The following is a 10,111-nucleotide window of genomic DNA, read 5'->3' on the forward strand; positions in this document are numbered from 1 at the left end:
AGACAGTAAGGAGGAGTCGTTGCCGGTCTGCTCACAGCGGCAATTAACGAGCAAGGTAACTTCAATCTGCCTTTCGCTTTAACCCACAGACTTGTGGGATAACATTCTGGAGAGAGTCGACAAAACTACAAAATCCATTGAAGCACAAAACATCGAACTGTCAGTGGTAGGTGAATTACTTGAACTTGAATACTGTATGCTAATAGTACGAGTTCTGCGTTTTATCTTCTGTTAGATAACTCATGCTTCTCTCAGTATTTGTCATAAAATCAAACAGCAAAGCTTTGTTTTTATCTTGAAGTACTATTATAATATACTGTAGAACCGAGACAATGAAAACATTCATAGCAGAAGTAAATCATAAAAGGTTTTTACTCCAGTCAGCAAATTGTAAAATTTGCTTGGGAGCAGATTCTGACGCTTAAGCAGACACAGGTGTGTATTTTCCTATTGGTTACAGGTACGTTCTCGTGAAATCATTTTGGAACTACCTTGTTGTTGTTTTTTTATTTTTTATATTATATAGTTTATTTGATACAAAGTGAATCACAGAGATGTGCCGGGTTTACAACACTGTGAGTCGGTGTATTGAAGGATTATGATGGTGGAGGAAAGAATGTACAATGAACAAGCACTTGTATTCAGAATGCACACAGGTCAGGAACACACAACACACAACACCCCAACCAGCCCCCCACTCTCGGGACCACGCAGGACCTGGTTAATAACAAAAACAGTATTACATTTATATAAATGAGCACAGAAAACACAGCCAACAGAACAAAAGATGAATAACCTGGGACAGTAACCTGATTCATTCTATGTTCACTAAGGAAAATAGTAGCAAGTTGTTTTGTTAATGATCTGAAGTCATCATTTAGAACTTAAGATGTCTGTTTCTTATGTCATCTGTACCTATGGGTATAATGACCACAGACTCTTTTTTACCGATTATTTAATAATTTGCACACTCTTGATTCAATGTCGTTAGTTTTTGCTCCAGAGAGGCAAGTAACAGTTCTGTTTATAGTGTCTTTACCGCTAAAATCACTGTCAACGTGGTGAACAATTGAGTCACCTACAAGACCTCCACCCTATTTACAGTCAACGCATGGCCAATGTTGCTCAGTGCTTGGAATCTGTCAGATAATTTGATCTTCTCTGTATTTTGACTACTTATTTGCCTCCTCTTCTTACCTTTTCTAACCTTGTTTATTCCACCGATAGCATCAAAGAAAAAAAAAAACATAAATCAATGATGACACTGCACACACAGCTCAACCAGTTAGATGTCAGTTTCCTAAAATTTGGTAAGTATTACCAGGTATTACCCCTGATTTGTGAGGTCAATGTATTTCACTCACAGCATAGTACAGGCACATCACATGTCACTGTGCATAAAGCAGACTATATATTTTTGTATGACTTTTTTTAAACACATAGCCTTGATATATCATAAATGTATACAAAGATTCCCTACGTCATATACTACAGTACTTAAGGATTGCGTGGTTCTTCATATTATTTAACATCACTCATAGACTTTTATAATCCAGTATTTTACTGGTTTTGATCAGGGTGCTAAATATTGTCGTGAAAAATAATCCCTACCTTGGCTTCCAGAAGAGCAGAACCAGACTTCAGCTGAATAGATTCAGGAATGCAAGCAATCCCCAACGACTAGATTTATTTTCTTTTAAAATGTTTTTTTTTGCCTTTAATAAACTGTCACAAACAGGATCAAATTGCCCAAATCAACAAGCATTAATTATAAGTAAAGAAATAGATGAAAGCCAAAGTTAGTCTGGAATTATAATAATTATTAACTGTTGAAATGTATTTTGTTTATCTCCTATCCCGCACCAATACAATACTTTTTTTTTTTTTTTTTAATTACACTTTTTGTTTTTTTTAAAGACTTGGATTATTAAAGCAAAAAAGACAAACAGATACTTTCTTCCAGGATCCAAACGAAATTCAGTGCAGAATGTCTTCCGAAAACTGCCGAAAAAACAATTCTATGCCAGATCTATCTAACAAGGTCGCTTTTTGTTAAAGAAAATTCAACCTCAAAAATACGTCCTTCTTCCGCTAAACTGTCAACACCACTAAACTGCCCGCCAACTTACAGCACAGGAATCCGCACAAAATGTTACGTCACAACGCCGGCCTGACGTGCCTCGTTTCCCTGGAGACGGTGTACAGTGCTAGCGGCCTGTTCAGTTCCCGTCCCCAGAGTTTTACACATCGCCCCTTCCCAGCTTGAGAAAATGGTTCTGTAGTTTTAGTTCCGGCAAGTTTTAAAGCAGCATATTGTTCCACAGTAGACGCAGATTTAAGGGGGGGGAGGGGGGGTTGTCAACCGGGACATTTGTCCAGGACACTGAGCTGTCGAGGGGGCCCGCAGCCCAGGTTAAAATAAATACATAAATAAAAATGTCTATTTTCCAGTTTAAAATCCAACCCGCTTGCCTGTGATCGCGCTGCTAAACACTGGAATCTCTTACTGGCCACGCGCACGCTGGAGGACGCGAGAGAGCGTGAGAGACAGAGCGCGAGAGGGAGACTAACAGAAAACAATTGAAAAACTTTGCGGCGCAGCGAAACAAACAAACAAAACAAAAACTCAAATTTCGGTTTAAAATCCTATAAAAATGAAGTAACGACAACACCAAATGAACCCGAACAACTGGTCAACGAGAGTTTTGGCGGCGCTACGGTTCCAAATAACGGGCCTGAAGAGTCAGACAGTAAGGAGGAGTCGTTGCCGGTCTGCTCACAGCGGCAATTAACGAGCAAGGTAACTTCAATCTGCCTTTCGCTTTAACCCACAGACTTGTGGGATAACATTCTGGAGAGAGTCGACAAAACTACAAAATCCATTGAAGCACAAAACATCGAACTGTCAGTGGTAGGTGAATTACTTGAACTTGAATACTGTATGCTAATAGTACGAGTTCTGCGTTTTATCTTCTGTTAGATAACTCATGCTTCTCTCAGTATTTGTCATAAAATCAAACAGCAAAGCTTTGTTTTTATCTTGAAGTACTATTATAATATACTGTAGAACCGAGACAATGAAAACATTCATAGCAGAAGTAAATCATAAAAGGTTTTTACTCCAGTCAGCAAATTGTAAAATTTGCTTGGGAGCAGATTCTGACGCTTAAGCAGACACAGGTGTGTATTTTCCTATTGGTTACAGGTACGTTCTCGTGAAATCATTTTGGAACTACCTTGTTGTTGTTTTTTTATTTTTTATATTATATAGTTTATTTGATACAAAGTGAATCACAGAGATGTGCCGGGTTTACAACACTGTGAGTCGGTGTATTGAAGGATTATGATGGTGGAGGAAAGAATGTACAATGAACAAGCACTTGTATTCAGAATGCACACAGGTCAGGAACACACAACACACAACACCCCAACCAGCCCCCACTCTCGGGACCACGCAGGACCTGGTTAATAACAAAAACAGTATTACATTTATATAAATGAGCACAGAAAACACAGCCAACAGAACAAAAGATGAATAACCTGGGACAGTAACCTGATTCATTCTATGTTCACTAAGGAAAATAGTAGCAAGTTGTTTTGTTAATGATCTGAAGTCATCATTTAGAACTTAAGATGTCTGTTTCTTATGTCATCTGTACCTATGGGTATAATGACCACAGACTCTTTTTTACCGATTATTTAATAATTTGCACACTCTTGATTCAATGTCGTTAGTTTTTGCTCCAGAGAGGCAAGTAACAGTTCTGTTTATAGTGTCTTTACCGCTAAAATCACTGTCAACGTGGTGAACAATTGAGTCACCTACAAGACCTCCACCCTATTTACAGTCAACGCATGGCCAATGTTGCTCAGTGCTTGGAATCTGTCAGATAATTTGATCTTCTCTGTATTTTGACTACTTATTTGCCTCCTCTTCTTACCTTTTCTAACCTTGTTTATTCCACCGATAGCATCAAAGAAAAAAAAAAAACATAAATCAATGATGACACTGCACACACAGCTCAACCAGTTAGATGTCAGTTTCCTAAAATTTGGTAAGTATTACCAGGTATTACCCCTGATTTGTGAGGTCAATGTATTTCACTCACAGCATAGTACAGGCACATCACATGTCACTGTGCATAAAGCAGACTATATATTTTTGTATGACTTTTTTTAAACACATAGCCTTGATATATCATAAATGTATACAAAGATTCCCTACGTCATATACTACAGTACTTAAGGATTGCGTGGTTCTTCATATTATTTAACATCACTCATAGACTTTTATAATCCAGTATTTTACTGGTTTTGATCAGGGTGCTAAATATTGTCGTGAAAAATAATCCCTACCTTGGCTTCCAGAAGAGCAGAACCAGACTTCAGCTGAATAGATTCAGGAATGCAAGCAATCCCCAACGACTAGATTTATTTTCTTTTAAAATGTTTTTTTTTGCCTTTAATAAACTGTCACAAACAGGATCAAATTGCCCAAATCAACAAGCATTAATTATAAGTAAAGAAATAGATGAAAGCCAAATTTAGTCTGGAATTATAATAATTATTAACTGTTGAAATGTATTTTGTTTATCTCCTATCCCGCACCAATTGAATACTTTTTTTTTTTTTTTTTTTTAATTACACTTTTTGTTTTTTTTAAAGACTTGGATTATTAAAGCAAAAAAGACAAACAGATACTTTCTTCCAGGATCCAAACGAAATTCAGTGCAGAATGTCTTCCGAAAACTGCCGAAAAAACAATTCTATGCCAGATCTATCTAACAAGGTCGCTTTTTGTTAAAGAAAATTCAACCTCAAAAATACGTCCTTCTTCCGCTAAACTGTCAACACCACTAAACTGCCCGCCAACTTACAGCACAGGAATCCGCACAAAATGTTACGTCACAACGCCGGCCTGACGTGCCTCGTTTCCCTGGAGACGGTGTACAGTGCTAGCGGCCTGTTCAGTTCCCGTCCCCAGAGTTTTACACATCGCCCCTTCCCAGCTTGAGAAAATGGTTCTGTAGTTTTAGTTCCGGCAAGTTTTAAAGCAGCATATTGTTCCACAGTAGACGCAGATTTAAGGGGGGGGAGGGGGGGTTGTCAACCGGGACATTTGTCCAGGACACTGAGCTGTCGAGGGGGCCCGCAGCCCAGGTTAAAATAAATACATAAATAAAAATGTCTATTTTCCAGTTTAAAATCCAACCCGCTTGCCTGTGATCGCGCTGCTAAACACTGGAATCTCTTACTGGCCACGCGCACGCTGGAGGACGCGAGAGAGCGTGAGAGACAGAGCGCGAGAGGGAGACTAACAGAAAACAATTGAAAAACTTTGCGGCGCAGCGAAACAAACAAACAAAACAAAAACTCAAATTTCGGTTTAAAATCCTATAAAAATGAAGTAACGACAACACCAAATGAACCCGAACAACTGGTCAACGAGAGTTTTGGCGGCGCTACGGTTCCAAATAACGGGCCTGAAGAGTCAGACAGTAAGGAGGAGTCGTTGCCGGTCTGCTCACAGCGGCAATTAACGAGCAAGGTAACTTCAATCTGCCTTTCGCTTTAACCCACAGACTTGTGGGATAACATTCTGGAGAGAGTCGACAAAACTACAAAATCCATTGAAGCACAAAACATCGAACTGTCAGTGGTAGGTGAATTACTTGAACTTGAATACTGTATGCTAATAGTACGAGTTCTGCGTTTTATCTTCTGTTAGATAACTCATGCTTCTCTCAGTATTTGTCATAAAATCAAACAGCAAAGCTTTGTTTTTATCTTGAAGTACTATTATAATATACTGTAGAACCGAGACAATGAAAACATTCATAGCAGAAGTAAATCATAAAAGGTTTTTACTCCAGTCAGCAAATTGTAAAATTTGCTTGGGAGCAGATTCTGACGCTTAAGCAGACACAGGTGTGTATTTTCCTATTGGTTACAGGTACGTTCTCGTGAAATCATTTTGGAACTACCTTGTTGTTGTTTTTTTATTTTTTATATTATATAGTTTATTTGATACAAAGTGAATCACAGAGATGTGCCGGGTTTACAACACTGTGAGTCGGTGTATTGAAGGATTATGATGGTGGAGGAAAGAATGTACAATGAACAAGCACTTGTATTCAGAATGCACACAGGTCAGGAACACACAACACACAACACCCCAACCAGCCCCCACTCTCGGGACCACGCAGGACCTGGTTAATAACAAAAACAGTATTACATTTATATAAATGAGCACAGAAAACACAGCCAACAGAACAAAAGATGAATAACCTGGGACAGTAACCTGATTCATTCTATGTTCACTAAGGAAAATAGTAGCAAGTTGTTTTGTTAATGATCTGAAGTCATCATTTAGAACTTAAGATGTCTGTTTCTTATGTCATCTGTACCTATGGGTATAATGACCACAGACTCTTTTTTACCGATTATTTAATAATTTGCACACTCTTGATTCAATGTCGTTAGTTTTTGCTCCAGAGAGGCAAGTAACAGTTCTGTTTATAGTGTCTTTACCGCTAAAATCACTGTCAACGTGGTGAACAATTGAGTCACCTACAAGACCTCCACCCTATTTACAGTCAACGCATGGCCAATGTTGCTCAGTGCTTGGAATCTGTCAGATAATTTGATCTTCTCTGTATTTTGACTACTTATTTGCCTCCTCTTCTTACCTTTTCTAACCTTGTTTATTCCACCGATAGCATCAAAGAAAAAAAAAAAACATAAATCAATGATGACACTGCACACACAGCTCAACCAGTTAGATGTCAGTTTCCTAAAATTTGGTAAGTATTACCAGGTATTACCCCTGATTTGTGAGGTCAATGTATTTCACTCACAGCATAGTACAGGCACATCACATGTCACTGTGCATAAAGCAGACTATATATTTTTGTATGACTTTTTTTAAACACATAGCCTTGATATATCATAAATGTATACAAAGATTCCCTACGTCATATACTACAGTACTTAAGGATTGCGTGGTTCTTCATATTATTTAACATCACTCATAGACTTTTATAATCCAGTATTTTACTGGTTTTGATCAGGGTGCTAAATATTGTCGTGAAAAATAATCCCTACCTTGGCTTCCAGAAGAGCAGAACCAGACTTCAGCTGAATAGATTCAGGAATGCAAGCAATCCCCAACGACTAGATTTATTTTCTTTTAAAATGTTTTTTTTTGCCTTTAATAAACTGTCACAAACAGGATCAAATTGCCCAAATCAACAAGCATTAATTATAAGTAAAGAAATAGATGAAAGCCAAATTTAGTCTGGAATTATAATAATTATTAACTGTTGAAATGTATTTTGTTTATCTCCTATCCCGCACCAATTGAATACTTTTTTTTTTTTTTTTAATTACACTTTTTGTTTTTTTTTTAAAGACTTGGATTATTAAAGCAAAAAAGACAAACAGATACTTTCTTCCGGGATCCAAACGAAATTCAGTGCAGAATGTCTTCCGAAAACTGCCGAAAAAACAATTCTATGCCAGATCTATCTAACAAGGTCGCTTTTTGTTAAAGAAAATTCAACCTCAAAAATACGTCCTTCTTCCGCTAAACTGTCAACACCACTAAACTGCCCGCCAACTTACAGCACAGGAATCCGCACAAAATGTTACGTCACAACGCCGGCCTGACGTGCCTCGTTTCCCTGGAGACGGTGTACAGTGCTAGCGGCCTGTTCAGTTCCCGTCCCCAGAGTTTTACACATCGCCCCTTCCCAGCTTGAGAAAATGGTTCTGTAGTTTTAGTTCCGGCAAGTTTTAAAGCAGCATATTGTTCCACAGTAGACGCAGATTTAAGGGGGGGGAGGGGGGGTTGTCAACCGGGACATTTGTCCAGGACACTGAGCTGTCGAGGGGGCCCGCAGCCCAGGTTAAAATAAATACATAAATAAAAATGTCTATTTTCCAGTTTAAAATCCAACCCGCTTGCCTGTGATCGCGCTGCTAAACACTGGAATCTCTTACTGGCCACGCGCACGCTGGAGGACGCGAGAGAGCGTGAGAGACAGAGCGCGAGAGGGAGACTAACAGAAAACAATTGAAAAACTTTGCGGCGCAGCGAAACAAACAAACAAAACAAAAACTCAAATTTCGGTTTAAAATCCTATAAAAATGAAGTAACGACAACACCAAATGAACCCGAACAACTGGTCAACGAGAGTTTTGGCGGCGCTACGGTTCCAAATAACGGGCCTGAAGAGTCAGACAGTAAGGAGGAGTCGTTGCCGGTCTGCTCACAGCGGCAATTAACGAGCAAGGTAACTTCAATCTGCCTTTCGCTTTAACCCACAGACTTGTGGGATAACATTCTGGAGAGAGTCGACAAAACTACAAAATCCATTGAAGCACAAAACATCGAACTGTCAGTGGTAGGTGAATTACTTGAACTTGAATACTGTATGCTAATAGTACGAGTTCTGCGTTTTATCTTCTGTTAGATAACTCATGCTTCTCTCAGTATTTGTCATAAAATCAAACAGCAAAGCTTTGTTTTTATCTTGAAGTACTATTATAATATACTGTAGAACCGAGACAATGAAAACATTCATAGCAGAAGTAAATCATAAAAGGTTTTTACTCCAGTCAGCAAATTGTAAAATTTGCTTGGGAGCAGATTCTGACGCTTAAGCAGACACAGGTGTGTATTTTCCTATTGGTTACAGGTACGTTCTCGTGAAATCATTTTGGAACTACCTTGTTGTTGTTTTTTTATTTTTTATATTATATAGTTTATTTGATACAAAGTGAATCACAGAGATGTGCCGGGTTTACAACACTGTGAGTCGGTGTATTGAAGGATTATGATGGTGGAGGAAAGAATGTACAATGAACAAGCACTTGTATTCAGAATGCACACAGGTCAGGAACACACAACACACAACACCCCAACCAGCCCCCCACTCTCGGGACCACGCAGGACCTGGTTAATAACAAAAACAGTATTACATTTATATAAATGAGCACAGAAAACACAGCCAACAGAACAAAAGATGAATAACCTGGGACAGTAACCTGATTCATTCTATGTTCACTAAGGAAAATAGTAGCAAGTTGTTTTGTTAATGATCTGAAGTCATCATTTAGAACTTAAGATGTCTGTTTCTTATGTCATCTGTACCTATGGGTATAATGACCACAGACTCTTTTTTACCGATTATTTAATAATTTGCACACTCTTGATTCAATGTCGTTAGTTTTTGCTCCAGAGAGGCAAGTAACAGTTCTGTTTATAGTGTCTTTACCGCTAAAATCACTGTCAACGTGGTGAACAATTGAGTCACCTACAAGACCTCCACCCTATTTACAGTCAACGCATGGCCAATGTTGCTCAGTGCTTGGAATCTGTCAGATAATTTGATCTTCTCTGTATTTTGACTACTTATTTGCCTCCTCTTCTTACCTTTTCTAACCTTGTTTATTCCACCGATAGCATCAAAGAAAAAAAAAAACATAAATCAATGATGACACTGCACACACAGCTCAACCAGTTAGATGTCAGTTTCCTAAAATTTGGTAAGTATTACCAGGTATTACCCCTGATTTGTGAGGTCAATGTATTTCACTCACAGCATAGTACAGGCACATCACATGTCACTGTGCATAAAGCAGACTATATATTTTTGTATGACTTTTTTTAAACACATAGCCTTGATATATCATAAATGTATACAAAGATTCCCTACGTCATATACTACAGTACTTAAGGATTGCGTGGTTCTTCATATTATTTAACATCACTCATAGACTTTTATAATCCAGTATTTTACTGGTTTTGATCAGGGTGCTAAATATTGTCGTGAAAAATAATCCCTACCTTGGCTTCCAGAAGAGCAGAACCAGACTTCAGCTGAATAGATTCAGGAATGCAAGCAATCCCCAACGACTAGATTTATTTTCTTTTAAAATGTTTTTTTTTGCCTTTAATAAACTGTCACAAACAGGATCAAATTGCCCAAATCAACAAGCATTAATTATAAGTAAAGAAATAGATGAAAGCCAAATTTAGTCTGGAATTATAATAATTATTAACTGTTGAAATGTATTTTGTTTATCTCCTATCCCGCACCAATTGAAT

The 10,111-nt window shown here is 38.1% G+C and overlaps 1 long non-coding RNA gene across 1 annotated transcript; it reads left to right on the forward strand.

The window, feature by feature from the left end:
- Positions 1 to 1,896: 1,896 nt before the first annotated feature.
- LOC121297928 lies at positions 1,897 to 10,104 on the forward strand. Its single transcript, XR_005947242.1, has 3 exons — positions 1,897 to 4,055; positions 5,583 to 6,803; positions 8,329 to 10,104. It is a non-coding gene; the product is annotated as an uncharacterized LOC121297928 (long non-coding RNA).
- Positions 10,105 to 10,111: the final 7 nt, after the last annotated feature.

This window comes from Polyodon spathula, chromosome 23, assembly GCF_017654505.1.
Source record: "Polyodon spathula isolate WHYD16114869_AA chromosome 23, ASM1765450v1, whole genome shotgun sequence".
Taxonomy (NCBI): Eukaryota; Metazoa; Chordata; class Actinopteri; order Acipenseriformes; family Polyodontidae; genus Polyodon; species Polyodon spathula.